General features: G+C 36.1%; 2 long non-coding RNA genes across 2 annotated transcripts in view; one reads left to right on the top strand and one right to left on the bottom strand.

Moving 5' to 3' along the window:
* LOC309647486 overlaps positions 1-20,525 on the bottom strand; it is a 527,314-nt gene that overhangs the window by 136,651 nt on the left and 370,138 nt on the right. The window lies entirely within an intron of this gene.
* Positions 1-20,525, top strand: part of LOC309647490 — a 296,216-nt gene that overhangs the window by 53,670 nt on the left and 222,021 nt on the right. The gene's annotated exons all lie outside the window — the stretch shown is intronic.

Below are 20,525 nucleotides of genomic sequence, written 5' to 3'. Positions count from 1 at the left end.
TATGGTTCCAAGTCCAAGGCTTGTTCTGCCATACCCAGACTTTATCTCTCCTTTATCTCTGATTTTCTCTTAGACCTGGTAGAAGTTGGTTAACAAGAGTTAATGTGACATGTGAGAAATTAAGTGTCAAATGAAGAAAAGAGCTGGGTCTTTACAATGTTGCTTTTTGGTATCAGAGACTTCTAGATACGGTTACAGCATGAAATGGGGGAGTAGGCAGGGATGGCCAAGAGAGCAGGACCCCCTTAGCAGCAATACTAGTAGACAACTGACTTCAAACGCTAGAATTCTCCATCTCAATCATCTGCTCATAAAAACCCATTCAATCTTCCATCACACAGACAAAACACACATACAAGATTTTGTGACTAAGAAAGGGTGAGATGAATACATAATAGTTCCTTAAATAACTCCTTACTGAAAAGTAAGTAGCTGATTCAGAAGATTGTTTTCTACTTCTTAATTCACAGCAACTCCTAGAGAGGCCGTTGCTTTCCAGGATCTGTTGAGTGGGAATAGAACATTCACTGTAATGAAATTCTCAACAACAGAAAGTGGATGTACTGTGGAGTTCTTTGGAAATGAGATTTGAAAATAGAATTTTAACTGAAGACTAATATTAGAATATTCCTGCATAATATCTGACCTTTGTGTCTTGAAGCACCAGAGTTTCCTTCCCTTGCATATTTCCATTTCTAATATCCTGAAGTCATTTCCTGTGTGTCAGTTTTATAATTGTCCCATTGTTTAACTGTTCTGTCCAGACACTCTTTCAAATGTGTGTTCTTTCTTCATCAACTTTGGAATGCAGAATTGAAGTTTGATTCAGGGTAATTTAAATTCCAGTGATCAATTTTCTGGTTTCCTGGCTACCAGTCTTTTTTCCTGGTTTCCTTTCTTCTCATTTTTGTTTTGAGGAGCTAAAAGTTTCTTGATATATAAATATTCCCAGCTCTATTCTTTTTATCTTGTACCTAATTCTCCATCTGCGGCGGCTGTGTTGATTATCATCTCTTTCCATTATCTCCCTTCAAGTCACGCTGAAATTTTTGTCACGTCTTAAGAATATAGGTTTTCAGCAAAATTGACAAATATTATATAATATTTCCAACTTCAGTCAAATATTTATTATTTTACTTGTGAGTCTGTGGATTGTTTCTACATAATATAAAAGTTACTCAGTAATCATCTTTCCTCGTCAAAATTATCATTTCTTCATCAGTTTGTCAAAAGCTATATAACATACAAAAATATTTGGTATTCAAAGACCCGGCTTAAAGTCAAGGATTTTTTTTAGTATAATATGTATTTTTAAAATAACTTGATTGAGGTATAAGTTACATACTGTAAAACACACATTTTATGAATAAAGTCAATGAGTTTTGGTAAATATATAAAGTCCTGCAGCTTCCACCACAGTCAAGGTTTAGAACACATTCATCACCCCAGAGAATAGTTCTGTATCCCTTTGCACTTGAACTTCACACCCCATCCACAAACTCCGGAACCTCTGGTCTGCTTTTTTTTTGCTATGGTTTTACCTTTTCTATAATGTCATATAATTGGAACCATACAGGTTTGACATCGTCTAGCATAGTTTCCAAGGTTTTGTTTCTCTAGTGTCTTTATTCTTTGCACAGATGAATAACTATGGAGAAAAGTAATATAAATAATAAAGGAAATTTTGGTGACAGTGGATATTGTTTTTACATATGTATAGACTATTATGCAAGGATCTGCATATGCAAATATATGCACACATACGTAGACCTGGAAATGGGAAATATTGACCTTCACATGTATTTGATTTATACTTGGAACAATCTTGTCCACTCATTTCAGCAAAAGTTGGTGGTACAAAAAGCATTGTTCTAGTCTAATAGAGAATAAAAATAGAAAAGAATAACAAAACACAAGTTTTTTTTTGCTATTACACAAATGTTGGTAGAAACAATTATATAAGGCAAATGTGGTAGGCATAACAAGATAGTGCAAAGAAAGTGTATTGGGTACTTAAAAGAAGTAGGAAGAATTTGTTTGAGATATCAGCAAAGTTTCATTAAATTGATGGCTTTTGAATAGATGGGCCTTGGTGGTTGGATAGAAGTTTGATGGGTGAAGATGGAAAAGATTGACAGACCAGGCAGAGAAAATTACGTGAGAAAAGCCAAGGAGGAATTCAAAAAGCAGAGAACACTGTGTGGACAAGCTTGGCTCGATAAATATTTGTTGAGTGAATGAAATTTTAATGTCCTGTTTATAGAGCAGTGCTAATAAGGCAAAGTTTAAATGGGTCTGTAGTTGATAATCCATGTTGGGGGCGTGTGTTGAAATATAATGGTAGGAAACCGCACTTCACTTTCTGCGCATCAGCTTCTTGCCTGTGTCTGAAAAGCCTCCCCAACTCAAGTCTCTCTACATGCCTGTTCACTGCTTCTTATCCTTCAACGTTGAGTTTCACTTGTATCTTCTCAGGAAGCCTTCCTGGACTTTCGTCCCCAACCAGAGTTAGATGCTTTTTTTTTTTTTTTTTTGGCCAGCTCTTTAATCATATTATTTATATTGAAAGCATTGATTTATGTGTTGGTCTCACCGCTAAACTGTGTGAAACTCAAGGGCAGAAATTTTCTTTTACTTGTCCTTGCCTAACCAGTTCTTGGATGTCAAGGCAAGCTATAATTGAACACCCAGTGGGTGCTCAGTACCGTCTAGTTCAAGGATGAAATATATTAAATTGAGTATTGAGTTGATAGTTTTCTCTCTTGCCTTTATGTTAATCCTTCTTTCATTCTCAGTAGCATATATTATAATTCTTTATCGGCAGCTGGGAACTGAAGTGCCCATACTCATTTCACAATTCTGTGTTTGTGCTTTTACATGTTCCCTCGGCCCATGATGGCCTTGGCCTCTGTCTTCATATCTTTCTAGTTCAAGTTCAGTGGCCTCCTTTTTCAGAAGTACTTCTCTGAAACCTCATCCGGGAGTGTTCTTCCTACTCTGAATTTCCATGGTGATTTTCAATACCACTTTCATGGGTGTTTTCTATTTTCTAGACCATATCTAGAGGTAGAATCTGCATTTCGTATACTTTGTATTCCCAAAAAGCTAAGAGATGCCCTTAGAATAAACACATACTCAGAATGCATTCAATGTTTTTTTTTTTTTTTAATTGAGCATCGACTATTTGTCAGAGTCTTTGTTGATCACAAGCTATTCAATAAATATTTACAAATGGTTCACTCATCACTTGCTTTGGGGGAAAACTGCAGAGTGGCACAGTGTGGATGAAAATGTAATTCAGAGGCAGAAAAAGAAAAAAAATCAGAAATATAGCTTCCAGCAAATTATAGAATTTCACAGAATCATTTGAAACCTTGCTTTGTTGATGGAAGTTTCCACAAAAATCTAACAAGCCTGTAAGCGATTTGAAAAAATGACACCCTGGAAGAAATAAACGTTTCCTCAACATGGAAGGAGCTTTAAAGAGCTCTGTAGTTCCTTTACTGTTATGAACAAGTCATTTCAGTAATTACATAGTGACTAGTTTTATATTAAAGCTAATCACTTAACTTTAAATGAGTTTGGTTTTGCAGGTCAAGCATTGACTAGGAAGCTTTGAACGGAAAGCTAAGTATGAGTTATAACAATAAGAAAAAAAAGAAATCTACTTGGTGTTCTCTCCTTTTGTCTAAACAAATAATCAGCCTTTATGATTTCAGTGGCATTCATTCTTCTTTCTTCTTTCCTTTCAAAAACATTCACTTTGGCCAGAATTTTCTGCCGTCTCGCTCTTGATTGCCTTGGAGACTCCAGCAAACACACTAGCTCTTATTCTCACAAACTCTTCCTGCAAAGCTGAACACATTTGACAAACTTAGTACAGCACATCCAAATTGGTCCTGCTTTCCAAGCAAAGGGCTTTCATGTTGATTTGCACCAGGATTTTTAAAAGGAAATATAAGTATTTCCTTTTAAAATGATTAAATGTTAATTGAATGCTTTGAGGAATATTGTCATCAAATCTGCTCTTGCCTCAACCAGGGTACCCATGAAGCATGAAGTCCACTTACCCTGCAGGTTAGGGCACCTGACTCAAAGCTACTCCCAGGGTGAATCAGCAGTGCTCTAGAAAAAGTGATCAGTGGGGGCCAGTCCACTGTGGTACAGCAATCATGATGCTCTTATCAAGTTGTTGAAAGAATAGTGAAAACTTGGCTGACAGAAGCCTTCCCTTACTGAGTTATTACTCCCTGTTTTTTGAGGAGTCACTGCAAAAGCACTCTGTATAATGTTTCCCCAGACACAGTGGGTAGTCTACTCACTGTACTCACTACTACTCATTCATTTGTCTGCTATTCTTTTGTCCCTTTAGCCAATGCATACTTCCCTGCTTTCCCCATTGAGGCCTCTTTCTTCCCTCTCATATCCCTCTCAAAACTGGAAGCAATTTCCTACATCAAGCGTCTACTGTTTTCCTTTCGTTTGGAATGTCCATGTTTGCCCTACTCTCTGAGCTCACGTTTAAAAGGCAGAGAACATAGGAGGATTTTTCTCTGACCTCTTCGGTGTTAACACAATAGAGATGCCAGCACCTTGTCAATAGATTTATCTAATATACATTTGAAAAACTTCTGCCCTGCCGTAGGAGCCCACCAGATATACCGAGAAAACTTCAGAAAGAGCTCGCCTTGTGTTACGGATGTGCTTCTGGCAAGTGCCAGAACAGGGAAAGTTCAATGAATGTTCGTTGAATGAATGATTATATTAAGAATGAGAGCATGAGAGCTACTGACCCTACAGGATGGCCATTCATATTTTATAACAGAACCTAGGATTGTAAATATGATTATCATCTGGCGGGCTGTATCCTGATTAGGTTAATGTAGTCTTGGCAACAGTGGTTTGAAGATTGAGCTTGTTCTAAACATGCGGTCAACTGGCAGTATGATCCTCAGTAAAAGGTTATTCTGTGATTTTGGATCTCTTCTACAATGTTCTTTAAAAACTTTTCTATTTTAAGTTTTATTATTGTAAGCTTCCTTTATTTTTTTCTTGTAAGTGGGTTAGAAATATATTGTAAATAATAAAATAAAGGCACAGGCAGAATAAAGAAACACTGACTTTTAAATAGTGAAATGATTACTACTGTCAAGCTAATTAGCATATCATCTCATCTCCTCACATGGTTACCATTTTTTTTAAATGATGAGAGTGCCTGAAATCTACTCTCTTGGCAAATTCCAGTATTCAATGCTGTATTATTATTAACTATAGTCATCATGCTGTACTTTAGATCTCTAGACTTATTCATCCTATAGAACTGCAATTTTGATCAACATCTCCCCATTTCCCCCACCTCCCCTCTATCCCTGGTAACCGGGGTTCTACTCTTTGCTTCTACGAATTCGACTTTTTAAGATTCTACATAAGTGAGATTATGCAGTTTTTTCTTTCTGTGTCTGGCTTATTTTACCTACTAGCATCCTGTACTATACATAAACACATATGATTATACATATATACACACACATATATAGTATCAAATCATCTTGTACAACTTAAATATATACAATTTTTGTTAAAAAAGATATTTATATCTTATGATTCCACTTACATGAAAAATTAGAAAGAGCAAAACTCTAATGACAAAAAGCAGACCACTGGTTGCCAGGGCCAGGAAGTAGAGGAAGGGATTGACTACAAAGGACTATGAGTGAACACTTGAGGGTGATGGAAGAGTTCAATATTATGATTGTGGTGGTGGTGACACTACTGTATTTATACCTTTAAGGTTATACACACAAAATTAGTCACTTTTGCTACATGTTAATTCTACACCAGTAAGGCTGATTTAAACAGTGAAAAACAAAACACACAAATAAATAAATACCTCTTTGTTGTTTGGAAAAAAAGTACTGCCAGTTGAGGTTGGCACCTGAGGAGAATCTCATGGTAGGAACCTCCTGGTCGAGCTGGACTCTCCGGCTGTCACCACCCCCTTGGGATTATTTGCTGTCCCCATTATAGCCACCAGGGGTGTCCTTTAACTTTCTGGTCCAAATTTAGAGAAAAGACCTTGCTCTGGTTTTGCTATAGCTTAAGTGAGATGTGGTAGAATATTTTTTCTATATCTATTACCAAAAAATCAGGAATAAAAAGAGAAACAATCATAGAAGAACACTATGAATCTTCTAAATAACCCAGCTTGCACTTTGACCTCTCCATCAGAGATTGGCAAACTTTCTGTAAAGGGCTAGGTAGTAAAATAGTTTAGGCTTGTAGGCCATACCGTCTCTATTGCAACTGCTGATCTCTGCAGTTGTAGAGTGTAAACAGCCATTAAAAATGTGTAAATAAACCACGTTCCAATGAAGTTTTAGAAAAGCAGGCAGGGCCAAGTTTGGCCTATAGGCTGTAGTTGGCTAAACCCTTCTCTAGATGGTCAGATCTGGTCCATTCCCATGGGCAAAATAAGCTCTTGACAAGTTCTCTACCTAAGTAGCTCCATCCCATGAGAGCTTCCCTTTGGACATCTGCATCCCTCAGCTTCCAGGTGGATGAGAAAGGTTAAGGATGATGATCTATTGAGGGTTTTTTTTCTTTTTTCCCTGAGGTCCTGCCTCTTCCCTGGTTCAATGACATCAAACCTTACCTGTCCCTTCAGGGACTACTCACCCTCTACAGTCTAAAGTGGGTCCTTCCTTTGTAAATCTTTGCAAAATCATAATCTTGTCAGAAAATGATGCAAGAATTGCAACATCATTCTAAGATGCAGACTCATCTAGTTAGGAACCAGAGACTTGTTTTCTCATGAATTTTTTAGAAGCATAATACAATTACGCTCGTTACTATTAGATCTGTTGTTTATTCAAGGCAGAGCATGCACATATGGACACGTATTTGCTTTTCTCGGTGAATCCTGCATAATGCAGAAATAGTTTACTGCTCAGGTCAGAAGCATGTATCAGTACAGAGGGCTTAAAGGGGCTGGATTAAGGTTGGGAGGTATGTATGTCACTTCCATATATATTCTACCTACATTCTCACATCAGCTGTTATTGGGACTTTCATACAAAAAAGTTACCGCTAAAAAGATCAAGCCTTTAGCAGAACAAATCAAAATCCCAGTTTGCTTCTGCCATCACTCCAAGTCAAAAGCTTGGGTCAGTTTGGGAAGAGAGCCTCTGACTCCTCTTTGTTCTTCTCGAAGTTAAGAGTGACGTGACTGTGGTGATACCCAGACAACTTCCAGTGAGGTTCTTGCAGCCAGTGTATGTATCCCAATCTTATTCCAGACAAGCAAGCATTGGCTTAGCTCATTGAGGACTGTGTGACCCATGTCATTTCTTAGATCTGCACAGCAGATGTGATCTTGTGGATTTGAGCATCCCACGTCATCTGGCTCTGCGCATCTGATGCTCCCACTTCCCTTTGACATATCTCCATCATTGTGATTTCTTTTTTGGCACTTCCTTTCTCTCTGGAACTTCAAGATGCTCCAAGCTCATCTGCTATATTTATTGCCCCAGTCCGTGGATCAGCCATTTCCTTTCCATTCCAAGGAGAACTGGTTCCTTTTACTGGAGAATATGGGTGCATTCCATAACATCTGGATGCAAGGTGTGGCAAATAGTATTTTTCATCTAGGATTAAAAATAGGTGGGTTCCCTCTTAAGACCTTTTTTTGAGCCCTGCCTTTCTAACACCATTGTTCAGGGTGGAGGTTGGTGGCAGGAATGAAGCTATGTATTCACAAGTTTTCAAGAGTTTCCCAAGAGGCACCATCAATGTTAAGAAAAGGCCTTTGCCACTGGAAAATTTCTCATAACTATTTATGAATGAAGAAGAAGGAAGAACAGTAACCCTGGAATCCCCACAATCTGCTCCTAGCCCAGACCCTTGAGATTAGCAGGGTCCCAGGTGTGATGGTGGGTCATGCAACCTGCTTCATGAGATAAAGTAGACTTGCAGTCTTTAAGCTGAAGTGCTGAGTGCAGCCTGCCAGGGTTTTGTATATTAGTATCTGTCGTGTGCTTTTTGTACTCTAGAGGGTGTAGATTGGGACGAATGATTGGAGTTAACCTCCTGATTTGCTGGTTAGTATGGTGATTCTTTATAGGAATGAAAGGAATAAGGGTGTAATAATATTATGGAAAAGAACTTGGTGATTATTTCATGTGAGATAAATGGGAAAGGGGAGAATGAAAAACAGAAGAGTTTTCCGGTTAAAAGTTATTGGTGATACTTTAATAAAAATGGGGACCTTAGGTATCGATGCAGGAGTCTACAAGAAGGTTGGAAATGCGCATCTGAAACTCAGAAAAGATCTGGGTGTGGATTCAGGATCCATTTTTACAGATGTCATAATGAATTATTTTCTTCCACGGGTCTGACATGTACCTTGAAAATTGTAGTATGTGTGCTGGAAATAGTAGTACATGGATGGATTTTACTTCCAAAGGGATAAATGAGTTGAATATGAAGACACTTCAAAGAACAAAACTCAATTGATTCACTCATGTCCTTTTAGAATATATGAATGTTAAAATCAAGATCTAAATAGCAACAACAGAAAAGATTGGTTCAACAAACTGCCAGACTACAAAGTTATGAGCATGTGCTCTATGCTAATGTGAGAACTGCTGTGATTATAGGAGCTGTTAGTAAATTGCATGTTTCAAAAAAGTATAAATTACTTTTGCTTGAGAAATGTGAAAGTTATTTCAGGGTTATATTTGTATTTTGTTTGTAAGTTACTTTTCTTGAGATATGTAGCTCTTCATTTGCGGTTGTATTTGTATTTCCTTAACAGATAGTCGTAGCTGGCACTTTATAACTGTAAGTATCAGCACTTCTGGTTAAGTTGAACGAATTAACTGCTGTCGTTATATCTCTACTGATTGTTCATGCCAGTTAAACTCACTATGAAATGGAAGGGACCAAGTGAATTCTTCTCTGTGTCCTATGTTTGAAATATTGGAAGTCAGCCTTAATATAAATCTAGAAAAGGGGAATAATTGAAAAGTTAAGTTAGAAACTATACTCCTTCTAAAGGAGATTTAAAATCAAGTCATACATTCACAGGAAGGAAGCTTAAAGATGGCTTACATTTTTCTGTAAGGTATCCCTGAATAGCATCGGGGATGAGGTGTAGAGTTTATTAAGCCTACTAGACCCACAATGCAGGACGACTGAGTGGTCTTTATTCTTTTGCTGCCCATCAGCACCATTTCTGTCATGCCCTTTTCTGAATGTTGGTGATGATACAGAGATGTGACAAACATTTGGCTATTGCTTTCTTCTCCTGGACACGTGGCGGACGTAGCCCAATGGTCCTTGTAACTCTGATCCCCTTTGTTGACTCAGAATTCTGCTAGACAAGTGATCCAAACGATCGTAATGACAGTACATGTTATAACCTGTCAGCTGTCTTTGCAAAAGAAGAAACAAAAACTCGTTAAGAATACTAATAGATTTGGAAACCTCAGCTGGATATATTAACGACAGGAGTGTTCAAGAACCCGGTGAGTTCCCAGTGCAAACATTTGCTGATTGCAGCTTTGATTCAATTACTGTAATTTGTCTTTCTGCTATTAAGTCCTCCTCTTTAAATATCAGCACATTAGAATTGAAAGTTCATTGGGTTGTGGCCAAAATCTTGTCAATCAACTTTGTATCATTGCCATTTTAGGCAGGGTTCTGTCCAAATCAGCTTTTGTTATGCTGCCTTCTGGTGCAGGTACAGTGAGTTGGCCTTAAATAAGGCCACATCTTAAGCTCCCGGACAAAATTAACCAGAATCTCCCAGTACTTTAATTACACTTTGTACATCAATGAAATTGTATACCCCCCAAAAGTAGAGAGGGCAAAAATGGCAACTTGGCAATGTTCCCCACTCTACGGACTTAATGCCCCTTTCCCCAGCCCCAAATTAATGATGTGCTCCGGCTCTGACTGGGACAGGCTTGAGGCACAGTGCCACAGGGATCTAGAAGGTTCTGTCTTTCCAAATGTGAATCCGTGTTAATCTGAGGTCTGATGACCTGGCTTTCAGTCTTTAGTCTTGGTCTTGCCTTTCATCAGCTTTTACAGTGCCTCACTTTTCTTATCTATAAAATAAAAGAATGTAATAAAAAGTATCTAAAACATATGATTTTACTTTCTGAGTTCCTTCTACCTTATTTCTCCCGCTCTCTCTTTAAATAGACCTTAAGCTCTGAACTGCACAGAACCGGCCCAGGCTTTAAACTGAGGGGGTATATGAAGCCTCTCCATGCCCTTCCTTCATGTTCATTACAACATAACTGACATTGTTTTAATTTTTTTTTTCCACCTTTAAGCACTGCAGAAAGGTATGGATACCCATATACAAAGAAGAGGCAAACAGGAAAAAGTAAATTTTCTAAAATCTGAGAAAAGGGCATGAACAAAATATTTACAGAAGAATAAACATACACGTTTATTATACACGTGTATGTGAATAAACATACACATTATACACGTGAGCAGACACGTGGGAATGTGTTGAAGCTCCGCGGTAATCAGGGTAACACCAATTCGTAATACCCCGTTCCAAGCAACAAAATAACATATATTTTAAGAAAATAGTGGTAATACTTAATACTGATGAGACAGGGGTGAGATTTATATTGCTAGTCAGAGTGTAAATTGTTAGAAACTTTATAGAAAATAATTTAGCAATATGTACCAAGAGCCCGTTGGGCCCATTGTTCCCCACCCCCTTTAAGATTTATTCTAAAAATTCATTCAGAAAGTTGAAAAAATATTTTTGTAAATATGTCTGAAAGCAACATAAATAAGTAACAGAGCGCTCAATAAAGCATAGTGTATCAGTGGGATGTCATATGACATGGTCATTTAAAATGACATATTAAAGAGTAGTTAATGTTAACTGACCGAAATCATTATGTAGCAGTCTACCAGAAGTATGTTATGATTTTAATTATGTAAGTATATATATTTTATATATATATTTTAAAACATAGATGAAAGACAATATATCCATATCAGTCACTGTTAAGTGATTTTCTCAGAGGAGTGAATATACAAATGTTTTCACATTTCTCCTTTAATTTTATTCTGTGTTCTCTAATGTAGAAATGAAAATGTATTTATTTCTTCAACAAACATACTAAAATATACTAAAAAGCAATATTTAGGATTTTAAAGGACAGTTTTGATTTTTAAATTGGTAAAATGTCAAATTATGATGTGTTTAGCAATGTCAGCACACATATTTTGTCAGATGTTTTTCTAGTCTCAAACCACATTAGCACAAAATGCAATTTGTTACTACCAATTATAGTGAGTTAAGAAGACATTATGGGGAAAGGAGGAAATTTAAAGTGTAAACAAAAAATTGCTATTTCTACCTAGGAAACAAATGAGAAGATCACAATAAGATACTCTTGGTGTATTTTTTCCTCTATGCTGGGAGTGAATCATTTTGTTGGCAGCAAAAATTCTCTAAGTCAGTTAGGATATCCTTTCACTGTCCTTTAATGAAATACTGGTCCAGTGATCTAAAAGGATTAAAGCAGCATCCAGTGTGCCTGACTCACTTAGAAGGTTTAATATTCTCTCACATAGTTTCTTAGGAGGTGCATGAATATTACTTTGAGCCTGTCAACTTTTCCTTATTTTAAAAAAAATTTAAGTAAAATTTAAGTAAGTATTTTTAAATTAGTACCTCTCAATCAAAGCTGCCCCAATATGGTATGATTTCACAAGGTGTCAAATTCTTAAAAGCAAAAGGTTTGTCACTTTGTGTTGATTTTCAATTGAGGTTGCATTTGAGATGTAGATGTTGTTTTTAAAGACATGCTCCCATTACAAGTAAATTGGGTGTCTTCACCCCACACTCCTTTGGATCATGTAAAGTTGCTGATTCTGGTTTCACAGTTACTCATTTTAACTCCCAACTAAATAAAACAAAGAACACTGTAGATCTGAACTCTAACAACCTAATCTTGAAATCATTAAAAATACATGAACCAGATGGCAACCCTACAGGGTACATCATCTGAAACAGATATCAGATTAGAAGTTTTCTTTCAAAAGCAGACTGTTTTTTTTTTGTTTGTTTTGTTTGTTTGTTTTTTTAAAGATCTTATGTGGCCAATTTACTAGTTTTTATTTTTTGTTTATTTATTTATGGCTGTCTTGGGTCTTCGTTTCTGTGCGAGGGCTTTTCTCCAGTTGCGGCAAGTGGGGGCCACTCTTCATCGCGATGCATGGGCCTCTCACCATCGCGGCCTCTCTTGTTGCGGAGCACAGGCTCCAGACACGCAGGCTTAGTAATTGTGGCTCACGGGCTCAGTTGCTCCGCGGCATGCGGGATCTTCCCAGACCAGGGCTCGAACCTGTGTCCCCTGCATTGGCAGGCAGACCCTCAACCACTGCGCCACCAGGGAAGCCCCAAGCAGACTGTCTAATAGCACACTTTATCTAGACCTTCACTAAAAAAAACTGTGCATTGCATGAAATGGTCTAGAGGCCAATTACTTAGGGGCCCGACCCAAACTATAGGAAATAAAAAATGTATTAGCCAATCTGTAGCAAACAGAAGTGCTCATTAAATTAATATTAGTACAAAAACAATACAGAGTACCATTCATGAAAAATGCATTGGCTTATAAAGACATCACTACACCTCATTGGAAGACTTTTAATAACAGTACATTTTGAGCAGTTGCTGTATTTTGGATGTGTATGTTCTAGCCTAATAAACTTATTAAGGAACTCAGGTGTTGCAATAAATCCATAAAGTAGCTAGAGGATATTGCAAGAGATTTGGACTCTCTTTAAGCAGGAGAAGTTTTAGTTTCCTTGTATCAACACAGGTTGTAGCAGATTGGCATGAAAACTTGCTTCCTGATTTAATTCCTTTTCTAATACATTAAATCACCATGACTAGAACTCAAGTTCCTCTTTGTGAATGAGCAGCAGTCATGTTAGTCAGGGAGCCCTGGACTCAAGCTGAGGATTACTTGTTCTACCCAGTGTTTGTTAGTTTGCTTCCCTTTGAGGGTCTGTTATTATTCAAGAGGTTTTTTTGGCTGGAATGTAAAGGACTGTGATGGAAGCTACCCCTCTTTTGTCTGATGGTTCTATGCAAACACAATGAGAACACATGGCCTTTCTTTCACGCAAGACCAAACACTTTGAAAAAATCAATTCGAAGCATCAGCAATGTCAAGTTTATATACATTTAAAATAAAGCAATGATTGCTCAGATTTCTCTCATTTCTATAGTTGGCTGTGAAATATACCTTTTCAGTTAGATCTTGAGTTGTTTCTTTAATATTTTTAAATATAATGTTTATTGTAAAAATGTTGAAAGAAGGAAGAGTCCGTGTCACACAATTGCTAACCCTTTGATAAATTTCATTTCATCCTTTAAGTATTTATATATGCTTATTTGCCTAGTTTATTCAAGTGATTAAGAAACATGTACTGATCATGGACAATGTGCTACACACTGTAAGAAGGACTGAATAGTATATGTGTGTGTGCACGTGCTGCTATCAAGTGACTTACAGTTTTGTTGAACAGAAATATAATGCAGAAAGTCTTATTTGGAGAATAATTTTATATACATATAAAACATAGTATATATAATAAATATATATGTTATCTTGCTTTCACAATATAATGAGCATTTCCCCCTTCATTAAAATTTTTGTGACAGTATCATTTAAAGGTTATATATTTCATAGTGTGAGTGTTTTTTATTTTATTTAGATATTTCCCTGATGATAAATACATAGGTTCTTTAGTTTTATTTTTAGAAATTGTTAAGTAACAAAATGTTGGTGCTTATATTGTTCTTTGTTTCTGTGTGTTTTAGGATACATTTCTAATGGGGGAATTTATGTGTCAAAAGCTCAGAAAATTTCAAGATTTAATACAACCGATTAATTACTTTCCAGAAAGGCTGTGGAAATTTCCACTCTTGTCATAGAGTATATGAGAGTGACAATCATACCACTTCCTGCCAACGTTCTGTTATTTAAGAAAATTATTGCTAACATGTTTGTTGAAAATGATAACTCCTTGTTTTGGTTTACATTCCCTTGTTAGTAAGTTTGTATATTTCAGATGTGTACACACATATATAAATATATATTATGCATATATGTATACATAAAACTTTGTGTTTAATTTTAATAAATTATTAGTTAATGCTTTTTGCTTAAACTTTTTAGAATCTAATTTTTTTGACCTGTAAGAGTTTAAAATATATTAATCCACTATAATTGTTATGATAACTATTTTTCCAATTTGGTTTGCCCTGCAATATTTTTATGTTTGCTTTTTATGAGCTATAGATATTTTAATTTTTTTTTATTTTGGTGGAATGATTTTGTGACTTGAAAGCATTGTGACATCCAGATATCACTTCCTCATGGTTTTAATATTTTACAGTTTTTTAAAATAGATATGGAATTTATTCTGATGTGTTTATGACGTGTGTAGAACATTGATTTTTTTTTCTCAATAGTAAATTTTTCTAACATCTTTTGTTGACTAGTACGTCACCTTTTTTAATTTAACACTTTAAAATAATTTTTGAACAATTTTAATAGCTTTTGCTATATACTAAATAATATTTTCAGGATATTTTGATGAAATATGATGCCACATAGAAAGAAATGAAAATACTGAGACTTGAAGAAGCTAGATAAATTTATAATTCATAGATCGCTTTTGTCTATTTCTATGTTAATTCTCTTGCCACTTGTATTTATAGACAAATATAATTATTGGATAATTAATTTTTTATTAAGAAACATCAGTATATTTACTTTAATCAAAGGAAAAGAAAATGTTCCTACTTTAAATTGTTTTTTAATAGTTTTCTCTCTCCTCTCAGGTAGAAAGACATTCAATGCTGAATTTTCATCCTTTTTGTCTTTATAAGTGTCATAGTTTATCAGTATCATTTGTAAAGGCTTCAAATGCATGTGCATCTAATTATTCCAACCAGCCATTTGAGGTATTGCTCAAGTGATGATTTTATGGATTGGAAAGTGTTTTGTATTTGAGTTTGCAATTAGATGAATATCATAAATGGTGCTACCAATAAAACATTGTCCTGAAAAAAAAATTAGGCAGGAATCATCACAATACATAATATATTTGAATTTGCTATTTTTGCTTATCAGTAGCAACTCTGGACCATTCCTGTGCAACCTCTCTATCTTTTCAGAATCCAAAATTTAATGGGGAAGGGGAGCACTTGCCTATCAAGTTACAGTTTTTCTTTGCATAGAACTCTGATAAGCAAAAATAGTCAAATTAAATAGTTGATTTGGAATAACTTGGGGTGAAGAGAGTAGGTGTTTTAGAATGTAAGTGAAGTCAAAAGACGGAAAAACCCCAGATGGGAAGGAAGCCTGAGGGTGACCAGGGCACCGTCCTGTCAGAGGGACGCACTTTTCTTCAGTGTGCCTAATAAAATATACTTCAGCATTTAGAAATGAAACACAAAAATACCACTATGCAAATTTTCTCATTTTTTATTCTCTCCGAAATTGAGTTTAAAAGGTCTAAAAAGGAGAGCTCTAGAGACTGCTAGATAGAAACAACACGGAGATTCCTGCCCTCATATAATGCTGAATTTGGAGAAGTGTACGATCTAAGCAATGCACAATTGACTAAAGCAATTCAATCCACGTGACTTATTTTAGAATGTGGTTTTGGGATCTGTGGACCATAAGTTTTTCCTCTTTTCTAAGTTGCGATTTCTTTCAGATCCAACTAATGTTTTCTATTGGGCATATCAGGAAGTAAAGAGAGGAAATTAGCAGCAAAGCTGTTTGGTTTCCTAACTCCTTTTGTCAATAATAGCACCAACACTGACACCAACAAAATGATTCATTGCACACTTATTATGTAGCAGGCACCATTCTAAACACTTTAGATATATTAACTAGTGTAATCCTTATCACTACCCTAAGAAGTAGTTACAATTATTATTCTCATTTGACATAGGAGAAACTGAGTCCCAGAGAGGTTAAGTAACTAGTCCAGGGTAATGCAGCTAACAGGTAGAATATAATCTAGTTAAACAAAAACCTGAAAACTTCCATTAAAATATAGAATATCTAAAGAAGAAACATATAATACTGAGAAAATAGTTTTTGAATCAAATGTTTGTAAGGACCCCAGTTGGTCAGTTTTAAGTCTCTTGGTTGTAGTTCCTAACCACTGAATAGTGATTTTTTTGATTAGGGTGGGAATGGGGGCGGGAAGTGATAATGATGATTAGTGAGAGATCTCAAGGATCTGAAAACCTATAGATGAATATTCTCTCAGCAAGTAGGAAGCCCATCATCAAGTGTGGGAAAGTAAATTTTAATGCATTAAATGAAACAGTAACTTTTGATATTGAGTGTTTTAAAAATATCTAATTTTTATTTTTATTTTTGGATTGAGGAAATATCTCATGTTGCTGTCAGTTTCCTGATGACTTGAAACAAATTAACTTCCTTTTGTAATGATGCTTAATTGAAGAGGCAATATATTTTATATTTTTTCCATCTGTTGACATTTGGTTATTGCCATCACTCCCATACTTCATTTTTAGAAACTACTTTTTCTCTTTTTGATACTTAAGAGAAATTGTATTTGCCCACATCCCCACCTTGTGACCAGAAAAAAGGAGAAACAAATATAAAATATTTATCTAAACTCAAGTTTGGAGAAAGTAATTCAGTTTCTTAGAGATGGAGAAAGATTTTCTTCACTGGCTAATATTACACAGTGCTATATAATTCTATAAAAGATTTGGCAATATATTCATAATGAGACTTTCATTTTTCTAGCACAAACAAAAAAGAGTTCTCTTCAATGGAGCCTCATTTTTCTTTTTCTTTTTCTTTTCTTTTCTTCCTTTCTTTTTTTAACAAGGATTTTCTTGGTCTTCAGAAATTCAGTCTGAAGATCAGGTTTCATGTGGTAAGAGGTGAAGTTCGTACCACCAAGCACAGCATTCTGTGCAGATAGACCATGTGCTGTATGTTGTCAAGTCCATAAAATAGTAATGGTTATTATATCACTCTTGAATTTTATTCTGTTAAGAATATGATTATTAAGTAAAATGTGAATTAATTTTAGATAGTTCCATAAGGTACACATCAATCAAAATTAGGATTATAGCTTTTTATTCTATATATTTCTCTATTTAAATACAGACTTGTTAAAATTCAGGCAATGTTTACTTATAAAGTACAGTTTATTTTACTTTTCCACTTCACTCCCATCCACTCCCTATCCTAGATGTAACCACTGGTAAAATTTAGCATGTATTCTAGAACTTTTTCATAGCATATAGATATAGGTATAGATGAAAAAACTGATATAGCTGTATATTCTAGGATTTTAAAAGAATACGAGGTCACAACATACCTGTCTTTCTGTACATTCTGTTTTTTTACTTAATTATGTCTTGATGATATTTGCTAATATATATTTTAAGTGCTAGTTTTCCTTTTTAAGAATTGCCATCGTTACTTAAATCACCCCCTACTAGAGTGGGCGTCTCTCTACACACAGTCCTTGTTGAGATACAGAGAAGCATAAATTCAAATGGAAGCACCAGCCAAATCAGAGCTTCAGAGCACCAAAGAGACTTTGAAGCCTAGTCTCTATGGTTATGTATTCTTGTTTCATATTGTAGTAATCATTATTTCTTTCTCTTCACATCCTCTGAAATCATAATGCGTTTTCTGTCCTATATTCTCCCAAATATGTTCCATAAGATATTTAGTCAGTCATCCCAGGCAGCAGGGATTTTATGATGCCCCTCATTCTGTGAGAGGACTTTCACAAATCCCAAATCATTTGTTAGTCTTTACCTTCCGAAGTCCTCTCTCATTTCCGGAAGGCAACTCAATTCATGATAAACTTTGTACTTTCACCTCAGGCCTGATGCATTTTCTTTTTTTTCTTTGAAGGAGATCCAGGGTTATCACTTGCATACTTTTGTTATCCAGCAGTGTCGACACTGTTTGCTAGAACACAAAGTCAATAGCAGAAAAAGAGACGACAGCTGAGTAAACACTTGTTGCAGAATATCCTCAACACCAGATAAAATGGTAGAGCGGTCTTGGCTGAGGCATCGATCATTTTGGCTGGGATTCTCAGTAGAATGTGTTTCATCAGTTCTCATTGACTGAGGACTCAGGCATGGAAAAATACAAATATATATTTACTGACACATACATATTATTTACTGTAAAGGGTTATGATGTAGACATATCACATGCACATACTTACATATTATGTGTAAGTAAAATACTTCAAAGATAAAATTGAAACAGATAAATGTTGTGTGGGCATGGTCAGTGTATTACACATGCATATACATTTTTGTGTGCACATGTGGAAATGTTTAAAGCATAGATTTCTAAGAGTGGAAATGCTGAGTAAAAGATTATGAGGGATTTATCAGGTTGGTTCTGAAAACTGAAACCAATCTTTTCAATGCTTGGTCCACTACTTCTTCTGCATATCACACCAACAACATTCCTGTCAAATCATTCAGCTCTTCAGGGGACACATAAGAAGTGTACAATTAGAATCTTACCTTCAAGGGTATTATCATCTACCTGGGAAAGGTAAAAATTTTACATTTCAAAAATTTAGATAAAAAGTATTATCTTAGGTGTATTGAGTATAAAATTATAACCTAAATTTAAGGGTGTGAAAAATCTTAGAACCAAAGGGTTCTAAGATCAAAGAAGACTTCTGTTCAAGGATATTAAAATTATAAATGTGTTGTTATAGACCAACTCTCTGTAACTGAGACTACTTGCAAAATCCAGACAAAATTAAAGAAAAATGTCTATCAAAAAGTTTTAGAGAGCTACCAAGTCAGCAAGGACTTGAGGGGCCAAGAGGCCAAAGGAAGAATAAGGTAAAGCAAAATAGACATTTGGTACCAGTTTTCTCTTTAGATCATTTGCCCATTCTAATGGAGGTCACTGAGATGCTTAGAAGTTGAGAAAATCTTCTATCAGTCTTGGGGGGGGTTATAGGATTCGAAACTAGAGTCCAGGGACTATCAAGAAGGAAGGTCCTAGTATATACTTGAGGCTTACACTTAATATTGGTGAAGGACTATACCCTTGGAATAAGTGAATTTTTATAAAGAACAGCCTTCACAAAGCCTGAAGCTTTGCTTTGAAGCAGCTCAATACCAGATGGACTAAACTTAGACCGTAACTTCCTGCCAGAGGGCTCATCCAGAGATACAAATTAGCTCTATGACCTTTCAAATGAAATACCTGCCTTTAAATCACAAATTGGCAATCAGGAGAGGAAATGAGATTACATGATCAAAAAACTATGGAAAAATAAATAGAAAACAGACATAGATCCACAGGAAATCCAGACACGAAAGTCAATGAACAAGGACTTTAAGATAACCGTGCTCTCCAGTTACTGTGGTTACCACTGTTCACTAGAGCAGGGACGCAAGCTTACTTGGCCGATTTCACTAGTTCCTGCTACCTGCCAGTGATCTCTTTCAGGCCACTTGAGTTTACTTCCTTTGCTTTAGGTGCTGTTTTCTGTATGTGAATTGCCGTTTCTTCCTTGTGTGCATGTTTATAAACTTGCACCTGAAGACACATTTCTGAAAATTTCCTATTTATACTCTCCCCTGCCCAATTCTTCATTTCCCAGCACTCTCGAATGAGCTTTTTTCCTGAAAACTATAATCACCTTTCTCCTTATTAACAGTAAAGAGTCAGCAGAGACCTTAAGGGAGATGTGAAAGTCATTTTAACTGGAAAGAGCCTTGAGTATTTTTTGCCAAGTTTGTGTGTCCCACATGAAGCTAGACAAAAGTAGAGACTGGGGATCCCAGACACTTTTCAAGTTTATTTTTCTTGGTAATAACTGTCTCATTTGGACAGTGAAGTTCAGTCCTGTAACAGAGTGGAGAATTAGAGCAGGTGACCTTTCTTCTGTAGGCCATGGCGTTGGACACCTTCCCTGCTCTTCGGAACCCTCCTCCAGTGAAGGAGTTTAGGGCTTCAGTTGAGGATTTAAGATGCCTGCTGGTGACTGGTTGAATCGTCTCCTCTAACAGAGCATCATGTAGCTCCTACTTACATAAGAACTATAGACAACTGAGGTTTATTTTAAAGTGTCCATGATCTGCAGAGAATTCCTTATTTGGCAGTCTGCTGGTAGGAAGGGGGTATCTAAGGCCACCTTTGTAAGAAACCATGTAGATGTAGTTGACAGACATTTTTACTGTCTATCTAATGGGGTTTCCCCTCTTTGTCTGGTATCAACAATGCCCCACCTCCGTTCCTGTTCCCTTATGACTCTAGTGAAGCAGTCAATAAAGATACATTGTCTTTATGGCCAAAGGGATGGACTTATGATCCAGGGCTGGCCAAAGCTGGGTCAGAGTCCCCTATTATACATACACTGTCCCCTCCCCTACACACACACACACACACACACACACACACACACACACACAC

This window comes from Balaenoptera physalus, assembly GCF_965194825.1.
Source record: "Balaenoptera physalus genome assembly, chromosome: 18".
Taxonomy (NCBI): domain Eukaryota; kingdom Metazoa; phylum Chordata; class Mammalia; order Artiodactyla; family Balaenopteridae; genus Balaenoptera; species Balaenoptera physalus.
Note: the sequence above shows the minus strand (reverse complement) of the source record. Positions and strands in the feature narration are given on the sequence as shown.